This window comes from Tenrec ecaudatus, chromosome 3 (assembly GCF_050624435.1).
Source record: "Tenrec ecaudatus isolate mTenEca1 chromosome 3, mTenEca1.hap1, whole genome shotgun sequence".
NCBI classification, from domain to species: Eukaryota; Metazoa; Chordata; class Mammalia; order Afrosoricida; family Tenrecidae; genus Tenrec; species Tenrec ecaudatus.
Window position 1 is genome coordinate 200,495,990 of NC_134532.1, and position 16,104 is coordinate 200,512,093.

General features: G+C 39.7%; 1 non-coding gene across 1 annotated transcript; it reads left to right on the top strand.

Annotated features, from left to right (window-relative positions):
• The first annotated feature begins 2,772 nt into the window (after positions 1 to 2,772).
• Positions 2,773 to 2,898, top strand: LOC142444242 (U4atac minor spliceosomal RNA). The gene has a single exon (XR_012783888.1). It is a non-coding gene; the product is annotated as a U4atac minor spliceosomal RNA (small nuclear RNA).
• Positions 2,899 to 16,104: the final 13,206 nt, after the last annotated feature.

Genomic DNA, 16,104 nt, shown 5'->3' on the forward strand with positions numbered 1-16,104 from the left:
TGAAGGCATTCAACTCAAGCTCCATGTGCCAGGGACTGCAGCTCCCTGTCAAGTGTCCGGAAGTGGCTCATTCCCATGAGCCTCAACCCAAAGCCTCTCAGCAACACCTTCATGAGTCGGCAAGACCAGCTTCCCAATTTAAGTGGCCAGAGGCACCTAGCTCCACAAGCCAGCCTCCTATCAAAAAGCACTGAGCTTTCTTTGCTCTGTGGCCTGGGAAATCCAACACCGTGTCTTGCGCTGCCTCCTGGTTCTGCTGCTGCTACTCTGTTGTCACAGTTGTCTTCTGGATCAAGGTTTACAGTGTTGGGATCTTGGAGTCCAGAGTAAGCTGTCTAAATTAATATTCTCGATTTTCCATCTCTGGGTTCTAATATTCATAACAATTTCTACCTAGAACTCATAAATACAATGCATGATTAAACTTTTTTCATGGAAGTTAACAAGTTATCATGTCACTGAGAAATGCTCAGCATCAAATTGTTTATTAGGACACGTTGTCAAGTTTTGCCAAGTCTGCTAATAAACATTCAAAGGTTATCCCACTCTGCTCTAAGCTTCAACCCGAAGGCACTCAGCTCCACTTCCATGTGTCTGAAAGTCTAACTTTCCCAATTAAGTGCCCAGTGGCACCCCACTCCAGAACTCGGCCTCTTGCAAAAAAGCACTCAACTTGCTCTGTGGACTGCCTCTTTTCCATGCACAGGCTGTTCTTTGGATTCTTCTGAATCCAGGAAGTTTCACTCTGCAAGGGATCATGAGTCCAGAGGACATGCTTCACTCCCGGCTCTTCATAGGAATAAGATTCCTACCCCTGCTTCTCAGATCATGTTCTACACAGTAAGATGGCACTCCAGGAAATTATAGTCTCAACCACTCACAGGTGAATCCAATCAATATCTTTGCCTCAAGGTCTTTTGGTGGGAATTAGAGATTTTGGCTTAGAAAAGCCACATTAAATGAGTCATTGCCCCTGCAGACACACATCTAAACAGATCATTCTAAAGCAAGTGAGTGTAGTTGTTTATAGAATAAGACACCTGAGCAGCTTTGTCGTGAGAAGAGGGAATGTTGATGAACACTTCCTAAAGGAAGTGGTACCCAAGGCCCTTTTAATCAGAGTAAGCAAAAAATGCTTTCCTCGGCATCAATCACCTTTTCACCCACTTCCATGTCTTAGTTCATTGAGCACTTCCCCAAATCCTGTAACATCCTGGTATTATTCCTAGTTTAACAAGGAAGGTGAGGCAGGGAAAAATTAAAAATCTTGCCCAAGGGCATATAGTTAGAAAGTGACAGCGCAGTGCATCCACATTCCTAGCCACAATAAATATCTTCCCCTTAAAGGATGTCTTGCAGTTACCAGGCAATGGGCATCAGAAGATTCACAGCAAACAGTAAACAAACAAAAATGCACTTGGAAGAATGGAGGGGGCTTGGGGCAGAGATGCAAAGTCCATCCATTGGCAATGGACCAAACCCCACATAGGGGTCACAAGGAGGGATGAGTCAATCAAGGTGCAGTAGAGCACTAACGGGTCATGTAATATACCTCTGATCCCTTGAGGCCTCCTCTACCCCTGTATCATGACACCAGTGCTGCTTCCCACTCTGGAGTAGACCGGAGCATGGACACAGGTACAGGCAAGAGATAACACTCACAACACATGGAATCCAGAAACAGGAATGGGAATAGAGATACCAAAGTGGTAGGGGAAGACAGGGAGAGGTGGGGAGGGAGGGGGGCACTGATAGCAATGAATGACACATGACCACACACTCCCATCCAAGAGGAAGAACAATAGGAACCAGAGTGGAAAGGAGACAGCGGTTGGTGTGAGATTTGAAAAGAGTTAACAATCTACAATTTATCAAGGGGCCATGAGGGCTGGGGGTGGGGCGGGCAGCGAGGGAAAAATGAGGAGCAGATCCCAAGGGCTAAATGGAAAGTAAATATCTACAAAAGAATGATGAAATATATGTACTAATATGTGGGAAACAATTGATGTATGGTTTGTAACAAGAGTTGTAAGAGCCCCCAATAAAATGATATTAAAAAAAGAGAGAAGGATCTAGAAAAATAGAAGCCATAGATAAAGGAAACCACTTGGTACCGAGGAAGAAGCAAACACTTCTCAGCAGCAGGTGCATGCAGAGGACGCTGGGTGTGAAGGAGGACGGGATGGTGAGATAAAGGAAAGCCCCAACTACTATGCTAAAGAGCTTGCACTTCATCTTGGTAGAGATGCAGATGATTGCACATGAGTTGGATACATTCCAAATAGGCAAGACATGTGTTCTTTGACTTTGGGCAGCTCATACTTTTAACTGTTGTATTCTATCAAGTGGATTCCGACTCACAGTCTCTCCAGATGACAGAGTAGAATTGTTTCACAGAGTCTATTAGACCACAGTCTTTACAGAAATGGACCTCCAGATCTTTCTTCCTCAAAACCATTCTAACTGCCAGTGTTTTGTTTAATAGCCTAGCCCCTTGACAATGTACTAATATCTTCAAAGTTTCTTGTCTCTGGGCGGGAGGATAAGGGGGCAAATGAAGTTTGATTACAGGGCAAGCAGTGCTGTAGGCATGCATGAGAAGTGCACAGTAGGTGGTAAACCCTTAAATTAGCATTTCTCTTGGTGAGCACACAGAACCAGCTGGGTGGGGACAGAAGGCATCCAGGAGCCCCAGGGGAAATGGGTGCCTAATGAAGTACTCAGGAGCCCCAAGCGACACAGCATTGGGACCTACCCAAGACAGGTAGAACTATCATCCTTTTCCTGGGGTTGTGCAACTACCGAATGAACGCATAGTGAGGGTAGTACTGTTAACGCCAACGCAACACGCTCACATGAGTTAAAGGTCTGCTTTATTTTGATGCAATTTTTGGAAAAAAAGGAAAAAGTCTGTTTTCCATTTAAAAAATATAAGTGTAGCAAAAAAAAATCTTGAAAATCTCTTGGGAAGTTGCTGACATCACCTCCATAAATTCAGCCTTTTACCATTGGGGCAGCTCACTGCTGATGCTGTTGGTGCAGACTTATCCATCTCTGTTGAATCATCCGTGTATTGTATCTTTTTCCTCTTGCTATTTGTGTTGAAGGAGTGTCATTGTGTTCACTTAAATTTAATCAGTATGTAATTCAAATCTTCCATCAATCAGCAAAAGGTACAGGCAGGCTTGGGAGTAGGGGATGGTATGTATAGACTTTGCCAATTATCTCAGGAAAGAAGAGCCTGAGATAAATAATCTATCATTAGTTGAGTTGAAATAAAATGATCATTACAATATTTTGATTTTTAGGTGAGTTACAACAAAGGGAACTCTGTTGACACTGTGAGTTAGGTTTTAGCTGGCTAACCACAAGTTCAGTGGTTCAAACCTACAAATTCTCTGCAGGAGAAAAACAAAGCTGTCTCTTCCCACAATGATTTGTAATATAAATATAAATATATAAATTATATGTGTGTGTCTATATATACACATATATACATATATATGTTATGAGTCAGAATCAGCTAGATGACAGGAGGTTTGTTTAATTGCATGTTTTGTTTTGCTTTTTTTTCAAAAAAAGTATTTAATTTGTATTCTAAGGAACCCCAAGGATCTCCTTATTGTGTAGATGACAAAGTAGACTTGAAAACGGGGGAATGACTCACTGAAAGTAATTTTAGGATGTAAACAATGGCCCCTACTATACGATTCATGTCTTCCCTTCCCTTCCCCTCATGTTTCTTTACAGGACCTCACACTGGAATGGGCTTCTCACCAAAAGTCTTCAGAAAGAACTTGCAGGAATGATTCCTGAAGGATTGAGACCTAATGAGCAAGGGAGGGAAAAGAGTCAGGGATAACAGAAAGACCCAATGGACTGAGAGTCACTACAGAAGCAAAAGATTTATCTGGAAGAAATAAAAGGATTTCAACTGAAGGAGCAAGCTCATCAAATCGCTAGAAGCTACCAGCACACTATTTCTTATCATAAAACTAGACTAAAGATGCCTTATACCTGGTCCCTTGGGCACCTCGTGATCGCACTGGCCGGTGTGCTTCTTCCATGTGGGCTTATTTGCTTCTGAGCTAGATGGCCGCTTGTTCACCTTCAAGCCTTTAAGACCCCAGACACTATCTCTTTTGATAGCCGGGCACCATCAGCTTTCTTCACCACATTTGCTTATCCACCCATTTGTCTTCAGCGATCCTATCATGGAGGTGTGCAGTCAATGATATGATTTTTTGTTCTTTGATGCCTGGTAACTGATCCCTTTGGGACCACTCGCTCACTCAGGCTGGTGTGTTCTTCCATGTGGACTTTGTTGCTTCTGAGCTAGATGGCCGCTTGTTTATCTTCAAGCCTTTAAGACCCCAGTCACTATCTCTTTTGATAGCCGGGCACCATCAGCTTTCTTCACCACATTTACTTGTTCACACACTTTGGCTCCAGCCGTTGTGTCGGGAGAGTGAGCATCATAGAGTTCCAATTTAATAAAAGAAGGTATTCATGCATTGAGGGAGTGTTTGAGTAGAGGCCCAAGGTCCTTCCGCCACCTTAATCCTTGACCTATAAATATAGACACATAGATCTATTTCCCCATCCTCCGATATATATTTGCATGTACATGTCTTTGTCTAGACCTCCATGAATGCCCTTTGACTCCTAGCTCTTTCCTCCATCTCCCTTGACTTTCCTCCTGCCCTACTACCATGCTTCATCGCCACCTGGGCTAGAGTATACCTCTTCTCTAAGCAACCTTACCCTTGATCATTTCCCACCAGGCCTGCCACTCCCACTTCTCTACCATTTGGGGTCCCATGTTTTTCCTTTGTCCCTGGGTTTGTTAACACCACTTCCTTACCCCCCTTACCCCCCCACCCATGCAAAAAAAAAAAGATATAAGTGTGTGTATGTATGTATATATATGTGTATATGTATATATGTATGTATATATATGTATATATATATCATATTAAATGAAGGGGGAAGTGCAGAGTGGAGACCCAAGGCCCAAGTGTCGACCAATGGAGATCCCCTCATAGAGGGGTTTAGGAGAGGAGATGGGTTAATTAGGGTGTGAGGTAGTATCGATGAAGAACACAGCTTTCCCCCGAATCCTGGATGCTTCCTCCCCCCAACTACCATGATCCGAATTCTACCTTGCAGGGCTGGATAGGACAGAGGCTGTACACTGGTGCATATGAGGGTTGGAGGTACAGGGAATCCAGGGTGGATGATACCTTCAGGACCAAGGGTGTGAGGGACGATGCTGGGAGAGTGGAGGGTGAGTGGGTTGGAAAGGGGGAACTGATTACAAGGATCCACATGTGACCTCTTCCCTGGGAGAGGGACAGCAGAGAAGGGGGGAAGGGAGACTCCGGATAGGGCAAGATATGACAAAACAACGATGTATAAATTACCAAGGGCATATGAGGGAGGGGGGAATGGGGAGGGAGGAGGGGGAAAAAAAGAGGACCTGATGCAAGGGGCTTAAGTGGAGAGCAAATGCCTTGAGAATGATTGGGGCAGGGAATGTATGGATGTGCTTTATACAATTGATGTATGTATATGTATGGATTGTGGTAAGAGTTGTATGAGTCCCCAATAAAATGTAAAAGAAGAAAAGAGAAAAAAATGATTAGGGCAAAGACTGTACAGATGTGCTTTATACAATTGATGTATGTATATATATGAACTGTGAAAAGAATTGTATGAGCCCCAATAAATTGTTAAAATTAAAAAAAAAAAAAAAAAAAAAAAACTAGACTAAAGAAAACACCTGAGACAAGACATATCCAAGGAGAAGGCACTGCACGACGGCTATGATAAATGGAAGCAAGTGGGTTGGTTGATGCAGAGATAGAAAATGTTCTATCTCCCCCTATCTGTCCAAGGGGAGTCCTGAAAACAGATGGATTCTTTGGAACATTTGAATGCCTGCAAAACGGATCAGATCTTCACACTAAGCATAGAGAGGGGGAGATACAGTTTGACAAGATCATTGTAGGAAGAAACAAAGTTCTGAAACATTCCTTACACACTATTGACAATGAGGTTTATACTTTCAGATTTTAGAAAGTCTAGAGTATATTTAAAGCTCCCCCAGGATGATAATATGGGCAAAGTTTTTTCAAAAGAAATAAAATAATTACACATTTGGGCAACTACTTCTTACCTTGATGCTCTCCTTGAAGCAGGCATCAGTGCAACTCATCTGGCCAATTTGTCATGTGGGTTGGCAAGGGGAAAACCAGGCTTCTAAACAAAATCTAAAGCGTTCAAACATCCCTTCCCTATAACACTGAAACACAGACAAGTGATTTTTGAGGAAGGAGAGCGGTTGATATACGAAGCTGTGGGAACAAATGTGTCAGGAATGAAAAGAAATACAAACAAGATCTCTTATATGAAAACAGAGCAAGACTGGAATGCCATAAAAATAAATGAAAAAGTTATCTGCCTTTTCAAGTACAATTTCAGATTTTCAGATGCATGATTTTTTTGGGTCTAATATCCTGAGGATAATTGATTACCCCTGCATTAGCGTTAGTACCATAACAATGCACACCAACATTTTATTACCTTACAAAAATATTTAATTCTCACCCATTTCCCATATTGATGGCTGTAGATTAGCTAGTGTATCTCCATGGTATAAGTTTTCTGATTCCAGGATCCTGGTGAAGAAGTACTGTCTTGTTAAGAAGATAGTTTCAGGGCACAAAAAAGAACAGACAGGTGTAGAAAGCACATGCTTCTTAAAACTCCTGCTTGGATGTTGCCCAAACCAAACCAAAGCCATTACTTCCTAGTCAATTCCCTCTCGGTGACCTTACAAAACAGAACAGAATCTTCCCCCAGAAGGTTCCCCAGGCTGTCGATCTGTACAGAAAGTGATTTGCATATCTTTCTCTCATGGAGCACCTGGTAGATTTGCACAGACGCTGATTTTCTGGTTAGTAGGCAAGCTCTTTAACCATTGTGTCACAAGAGATTTTTAGATATCACCTAAGTCAAGCTTATTCACATTAATTGGTCAAAATACACCATCACACTCGTTTCAACATCAGTGGGATTTGTATGCTCTCTTTCCCACAGAAAGGAAAATGGCAGAGAAGTGTAATACTTTCACAGGGAGGAGAAAACCAAAGTTGACAGCACAGTGCATTCTATTACAATCAAACCACAAAGTCACATCTTGACTTCCTACCCACAAGCAACATTGACTCAATTATCCATGGAAGAAACTCAACAAGTCTTACCCAATCAACACTTTGGGATGAATTCTAGGATTTCTTCATCTACAGCATGCACCCACAACTTGTCCGTCAGTTTGTCATTTTATGCAGGGTTTGTGTGTTGCTGTGATGCTAGAAGCTATGTCACAGTTGTTTCAAATGCCAGCAGGTTCACCCTAAGTGAACAGTGTTCCGCGGAGCATCCAGACTGAGCACAGACAGTGAAGAAGGACTCAGCTGCCCCCTTCAGAGGAAGCAGCCTTTGAAAACCTTATGTAGAACTTCAAAACATTGTCAGATGCTGAAGGCCTAATGAATGGAAATGGAAATATTACATGAGCATTGATTGAGAAGCCATACATGATGAAATTCTTGACAACTTCTTTTATCACGGTATTACCTATTGGTAAATGTACAGCATTTTGGAGTATGGAAAAGTGAGGACGTTACTTTGAGGACTAAGGTGCGCCTGACCTAACCCATGGTATTTCCCATTACTCATATGCATGTGAAAGTTGATTATTAAATAAGAAAAACCAAAGAAGAATCAATGCATTTGAATTGTGCATCCTGAATTGCAGAGAATACTGAAAGTAGCATGGTTCATCAAAGGATAAACCCTTGGTCTTAGAAGAAATAAGACCAGAGTGCTCCTTAGATGCAAGGGGGGCGGGAAGTAGGCTTCCATTTTTGGGACCTGTCAGGAGAGAGCGGTTCCTGGAGAAGGACATCATGTGTGGTAGAGGGCAGTGAAAAAAAGAGAAAGTCCTTGCACAAGATGCATTTGGCGCAGTAGCTGCCAAATGGATATAGGCAAAGGAGCCATCGTGAGGATGACGCAAGGCCAGGCAGTGTTTCGTTCTGCTGCGCGGGAGGTCGGTACGGGTCGGAGTAGGCTCGATAGCGTCTAACAAAACCAACAGCATACCATGCATGGATATGCCTCCAATTGATTCAGAGGGACCCAATGGAATGAGGTGGAGCCCCAAACATGAGCTACAGAAAGCGAGGTGTTTTTATTACGGTTGTTAAGTGCATTCAGGTTGGTTCTGGCTCATAGCCGTCATGCCTGCACCATCCCCACTAGCGCTCCTGCAAACAGAGCCCATTTTTGCAGCCATTTTGTCAGTTCATGGCATTTTGAGGACCTTACAATTTTGTTTGTTTGTTTGTTTGTTTCCCTAGCTGTTATTTAACCAAATAGGAATTCATTCTCAGGGTGCTTCTCTCCCGATAACAGGTCCATATTACCCAAATAAGTCTTGCCATCCGAGCTTTGAAGGCACGCTCTGTACTTCTTCCAAGACAGATGTTCGTTCTTCCGGCAGTCCGTGATAGATATAATATTCTTTGCTAACATCAGAATTCTAAGGCATCAATTCTCCTAGAGTCTTCCTTATACATGATAAAAAAGTTTTCACATGCATAAGAGGTGTTTGAAAGTACCACGATTTGGGTCAGGCCCATCTTAGTCTTCAAAGTGACAGCTTTGTTCTTTACCACTGTAAAGAGGTCTTTTGCAATGAATCTGCCCAGTGCAATGTGTGTTTGATTTCCTGAGTGATGCTTCATGGGTATTCATATGGCCAGCAGGCTGACTGAACACATCTTGTTCTTATCTTGTCAAAGGCAGCTAATTACAACTAAAGGATATTAATGCATTTTGTCTTTCAGCATCTGTACTAGAAGGCACCAGCTCATTAGATCCCTGGCTTTCCTGGTATGTAATGATATTTTAATAAAATTTTCTACCCTTCCATAACAATTACTTGGCTATATGTTGCCCAATCCTAAATTCAATGCCACACATTTTAGGGGGCTGCGAATATTGTCATAGAAAAACTCGACTTCTGGGACATATTGCTTTATCAGTCAGCTTTGCTGAAATAAGGAACAGCTTCAAAATCCAGTGGCTCACTGAAGTGAAATCTATTTCTAGCTCAGGCTACATCTCAGTGGCTATGGGCCCATTAGTACAAGTATACTAAATCTGTCTTCTAAATTCAGCATTTAGGATGAAGGAATGGCCTTTATTTAGGGAATACCATTCTGAAGGTAAAGGAGATACAAGATAGGTAATAAAAATATGAAATGTCTTTGAAATCTTCTGCTTGAGTCTATAATATATAATGACTGCTCATTTTGCATTGCTAAAACAAGAAATGAGGCCAAATTCAACCGGAGAAGTAGAAGTCGATGCTACTCTTACAATGAACGAAAGAGGACTACAGGTCACATAAAAAGGTTGTATGCATTTATAAAGTAATACAAATTGTAGTTCTTTATCATCTACATTTTCCATAAGAACACAAGCTCCATGAGGGCAGGACCTAGATCCATAACCCCATTAACATGAGCACCCAGCAGAAACTCAATAAAAATTTTAAATGAATATGTACATGAAACATGCATATGGAGAGTATCCTACAGTGGACATGTCCTGATTCCTTTTATACATAGATAGATGCTATGCTCATTTCATATGACAGGGAGATAATTCACTACTCTTCCACTTTGAGGAACAAAGGTGAAGCAGAAAGGCTCTCTGAAAACACAAGGGAAGACAATGGGATTCATATGGAAAAACAAACAAACCCCACAATTTACAAACTGTAGAATAAAGAAATGTCTTTTTTCCTTAAAATGAGGTATATCTATAGGCAAATGTTTATTTTCCTAGAATGCAATACTGCTGTGGTCAATTTGAATACTGAGTCTTACTGGTTTATCTTCTGTAAGCAGCATTTTGCACTTTTAGTGATGTAGAGCTTCCTTCATGTTTCACCTCTAAAATTTGATGGCAAACAGTCATCTCACTTTTAATATGTTCTTTGAGCTAGCTTGGATCTGTGTTAACACAAAAATCTGAAAAAATGGGCTTCATTCCACCAACCATAGCACCTAAAATCCCTTGGGACATATGTTTCCCACTAATTGTATCACAATCCTTATTCCCCTCAAAAGAGTTTATTTGATTCATTTCATTCAAAAATGCCTTTAATTACTGAAAGCACAGGGTTGCAACAAATAATTCAAAGGAGAAAATAATTCAATTTTAAAAATACATATCTAGCATATTATCAGCATACACAGGGATAGGTTCAATTTAACATATCAACTGTAGCCTGGTGAAATACAGCAGCAACTACAAATGTCCACAAAGAAACTAGGATGGTTCTGCCATAAGTTTTATAAAGTTACACATATATATACAAGGGGGGCGACTCAAAATATTGGTTGAAAATTCCATTATCTGTTCATTCCATGTTTTCATGAATTTTTGAAATCCACACATACATTTTCATGAATTTTTGAAATCTACTAACACACAAACGTGAAGGTAAGCACAAAAAAAATGTTACCAGGATCCCATGAATAGCTTTATTCTAATCAAAAGTATTTACACATTCCTCTGCATGTTCTCTTATTAATATAGGGGTCTTAATCTGCTTAGAGTGCTTAAAATAGATACAAAAGAATTAGATTTGTGTGAAGATCAGATAGCTCAGAGAATGGATATTTCCATCAGTCTTTTAAGCAAGGGCATTCTTTTATGGAACCAATTATAATCATGAATGAGTCTTGGATTTAACGATACTGTTCAGAGAGTAACACTGATGGATAGTTCAGGCCGCTGTGTTAGTCTGAGTTGACTAGAGAAACAAAACCATAGATACATAGGTGTATAAGAAAGAGTTTATATACAAGAGCAGTTGAATATTGAGAAAACATCCCAGCCCAGTCCAGATCAAATCCATAAATCTGATATTAGCTCATATGACCAATATCAATCTATAAAGTCCTTTTCAGCCTCATGAAACACATGTAATGATTCTGAATGCATGAAGAACTCAGACCAGTGGACAGATGGTCTTGTGGATCCAGTGACAGTGTAAGCATCTCATCTCTGGCAGGGGTCCTCTGGCTCCAGAGCTCAAGTGTAGCGCCATGTGTCTTGTCAATGGAGATGTCGCACAGGGAGTGAGCCTGTGCCCCACCTCCAATGAGCTGTTTTTCTCAGCACCTCCAAATGAGGTCATCAAACTGAGATCTGATTGACAGTCTAGATTCCACCCCTTCACCCTTAATAGTCTCAAATTTACAACATATTATGTAACTGCCACTGCTGCTAAGCAAAAGCCCTGTAATTCAAACCCATGAGGGGATCTGTCTCCTCCCATAATAAGTTACAGCCACAGAAACCCATCGGTCACTAGGAGATAGAATGAACTGAATGAAAGTGGCAGTCAGTATCCAAAGTGTAAGGTCAAATCAAAACAATGACTTTCAAAGGAATCTCCTGGAAAAGTTAAATTCAAGATAGAGAGGTAAATGCTGAAGGTTAACTGTATGCCTCTTCTTTTTTGTGGGGTGGGGTGGGCACAAAGGATTAATCTTGATAGGCTTTCTGTAAGAACACAGGACAATCATGGGTGCTAATTATAAAGAAATGTTATAAAATATGAAAATTGTTAAGATGATTAGGTATAAATCTTCCTAATGTTTGAAGCACAACCTGTCAATCAGGTGGCAGCTCAATGACACCTCCTAGGAGTATGGCCTTTTTTCTAAGAGAGACACTGAGCAGAATCAAATTCTCTTTGGCCTTTCACCTTCTGCTGGAACAGGACCCTGTGTCTGACTTCTGGATTTCCTGTTGAGATGTCTGCTGATTCCCAGAAGAATTTATCTGACTAGAAGTAGGTTCCTTCAGTGGACTTCAGATTCATTTACTTCTGTATCCACCTTCCTGTGCCCCAGCGCCTCTGCGTTATCATCCTGCTTCCTATTCATCAACTTCCAAGAGTCAGGTGAAGCTTCACTTGAACTGAACTAGACTGACCTACTTCTGTAAAGGTGTAAGCCCTTTCTTAACGTAAATCTCTTTCTCTGTACAAGCACACATGAGCATTGTTGGATTAGTTTCTAGAGAACCAACCTAACACAACTGTATTGCTGAGGAAAACAAGTTAGAAAGTTGCACTATGGAATCGTGGTCTGTCACAATATTGCACCTGATCCTTCAAAAGCAGTATTCTTCAAGATAATTTCACTGGGACACCTTACCTCATCCACTAAAAGCTCTGATCTTTAGATTTATTTTTGTTCCCTAAGGTCAATGACCATTTAAAAGAATGTGATTTGAATGTTTGCAGTATACCAATTCTGCCAAAGAGCACAGAATTTGTCAGAAAAATATCAGAGAAATGGAAACACCAGCCTGACTAGTGTGTAGATCTAAGTTGAAGACATGAAAAACTACAGTTTTGCATCTTGATATTTTTATTTAATAAGGATTTTTATGTTTTTTGTTACAATGCATTAGACTTATCCTTAAGTAGATGGATAGATAGGAATGTGGTTTGCTGAATTACAAGAGAGAGATATCACATTGCTGAGATTTTAAAATATAGTGTTTATAAAGTTACATGAGTAGTATAGTTCAGTGATTTTCCTCAAAGCAGAAACTCTGGGGCCTAGTTAGTTTTTCTAATAAATTTTAAATCCATCACTCTGCATAAATATATTTTTCTTTATTCACAAGTGTATTTTTCATCATCTCCTTAAACAGATACACATGGGTTAGAACTTCCTCTTTGTTGAAAAATGAACAAAATAAAAAGTTTTATTTGGAAAATAGATGAAATCATATAATTCCAGTCAATAGAACTCCAGAGACCTTTCATGGATTAATATTCATATAAAAATAAAATAAAATGTCTCCATGGCACATATCTGTAAAATGTTGAATACAATTTCCATGTGGTTAAGATTTCCAGAACATTAATAATAGGTACCACCATAAGGTACTCTGTTTTTTAGGTAAGAGTCAACAAATTGGAACCTCAAAGATCTAGATATTCTACAAATGTGTACTTGTTTTTTCCCTAATCATGTATCTTCTATCCCCTCTTTCCTCTGATGACCTAGCCTCCATACAATTGCAAGTCCTCTCATTTTTTCACCTTATATCCTCTCACTAATGGACTAACACTAATCCCATGATTCAAAATTTGTTTAAAAAAATAAAATACTTTTGTCACCTAAGTTATATCTCCAGCCTTAATTATTCTTCCAACCATTAATTGTTTGCCTGAAACAAACACATGGAAGGCATCCTCACAAGAACTTCAGACTTCACAGGTTTCCAATGCTCATCTTTCTCGTGAAATCAAACCTACTTCCACTTACCCAGTTGGCCATGTCAAAATTCAAGGTGTTTTATTGTGCTCTTTCTTGTCCTTGAACATCCCTCTACAAATACCATTCCTCTGTCAATTATAAGTTAAGGATAGAATCTAGTTTAATTGATTCTCTTCATAATTTATCATTCAAATATTCCCAATTCTCTCTACCTCGAAGATCACCCACATAGTCCAAATCACTACCATATCTTTCCCACGCTACTGCAGTTACCTCCTTAATGATGGCATATGTCCATTCTAGTCTCCTTCATTCCATCTCCCAGAAAGCTGCCAGATAAAATTTATAAAATTCAAAAAAGACTATTTCACTTATGTGCATAAACCCATCAAGATTTGCTCCTAACACTTAGAACCATCACCTATCTGTTAGTTTTTCTGACTGTGATGGCTAACGTATTGCTGTGGTACTGAAATAGATGTCCACAGTAGCTCACATACCAGTAGGGTTATCCAAGATGAACAGGTGTCATCAGTGTCTAGACTAAGATTAGCTGTGAAAAAATAGACTGTCCACTTTGAAGGGATTGATCACCTTAGGAATAGCAGCAGACCCTTGTCAGATATACTAAAATACTCATGATTATCAACCAAACACAGTCAGATAAAGTTCATGAACATAACCCCTTCCATCAGAAAGCACTCAAAATACGACTAAGTAATATACACTGTCTCAAAGTAGAGAACCTTAATAATGCAGATATGGTAAAAACCTCCAGGACATTCATCCTTCCTTTGCTGAGGGACCACTTCTCAAAATGAGAAAAATCTGCTGAAAACATCCCTTGATAATTGCAAAGTGGAATACATAAAGTATGAATCTAGAAAAATTGAAATGGAATGCATAACAATTGATATCCTAGACATTAGAGAGCTGATACAGACTGTTATTGGTCACTTTGAACCAGACAACTGCATGGTTTATTATGCCAGAATCAACTAATTGAATATGAACGTCATCACACTTATCTTCAAAATAGACATTTTAAGATCTTTCTTAATGTGTGTGCAACTGGACAGCATCTTTTTGCCTATACAAAGATACCTATCTCCATACAAGGAAGTTTGACAAATACAACTACTACTCAAACTTATGCACTAACCATTAAACCTAGGGGTGATGAAATTCAAGAATTCTATTAATGCCTTCCTTCTAAAATTGACTAAACATGCCATCAAGATGGCAAATGGCATGCGAAAGTTGGAAACAAAGAGAAAGGGAAAGTAGGTTGAAAACACACCCACGGTGAGAGAAAGGAAGCTGGAGATCACGAAAGACTTTTCAATGACGTCATTGCAGATAACGTGTTAACAATATGACGGTGACTCTACTCATGTACTTCACTGGAAGGAACAGAGGAGAATAATATATACTACATTGTGATAGGAGAAGTTCAATCTCAGCTGCAATGAGGCCCAGGGCAGACTGTAGAGCAGACCATCAATTGCTCTTATGGAAGTTCAAGCTGAATTTCGGAAAATCAAAACAAGTCCACATGATACAATATACTATCTGTGCATACCCCACTGGAATTTTAAGAACATCTCAAGAATGCATTAAACACTAATTTCAAAAGATTTGATGAGCTGTTGAATAACATCAAGAACATTATACATGAAAAGAGAAAATTTCCACTAGAAACAAAAGGAAAACATGGATCAAAGTGGATGTAAGACGAGACTCTGAAACTTGGTTTGCTTGCAGAGCAGCTAAATGAAATGGAAGAAATGGTGAATTCAAAGAGAGGAACAGAAAATGTCAAAGGGCATCTCAAGGAAACAAAGTAAAGCAGTATAATGAAAAAGAAGAACATGCTAAGCTATACCAAGATGAAAGAACTAATATATATCAAATAAAATACTGAGACTCTATAGAAAAACTACTGTATGATACAACAAACATCAAAAGAAAGTGGAAGAAATACATTGTACCACAAAGAAACTTTAACTATTTGAAGAGGCAGCACATGATCAAGAGCCAATGGTACTGAAGGAAGAATTCAACGCTGCATTGAATGCATTAATCACAATCAAAGCATCGGGAACCAATGAAGGACCAATTGAAAGTTACAAGGAGTGGCTGGGGTGGGGGAAGAGCACACAGAAGCATGTTTTAAGCTGAAAAATATAAAGAAAAGTTTGAGCCTCAAGTTGCAATATTGAAAGACTCCATGACCAAAAATATTGAATGATTCAGGGAATACTCAAAGGAGATGCAAAGAATAAACTTCATTTTGCTCATGCAGAATTTCTATATATTTCAAGAGGCAGTCACACTAACAGAATAAGGAAATACTGCATGATTTAAAATCAGGAAAGGTATTCATCAGAATTGTATCTTCTCACTATACTTATTCAATCTGGGTGCTAAGGAAATAATTAGAAAGCTGGATTATGTGAAGAAAAGTGGGGTATTAGGTCTTGAGAAAAACTTATTAATAAGCTACCATATGCAAAGTGACATCGTCTTGCTTACTGAAAGTGAGGAAAACTTTAGGCACTTGCTAATGAAGACCACGCATTATAGCCTTCAGTATGGATTACAACCTAATGTAAAGAAAGCCAAAATCCTCAAAACTGGATGACCAATAGAAAAAATCACAAGGGGCAGAAAAAATGGCAAGATGGATTGATGCAGTGGCTTCAACAATGGGCTCAAA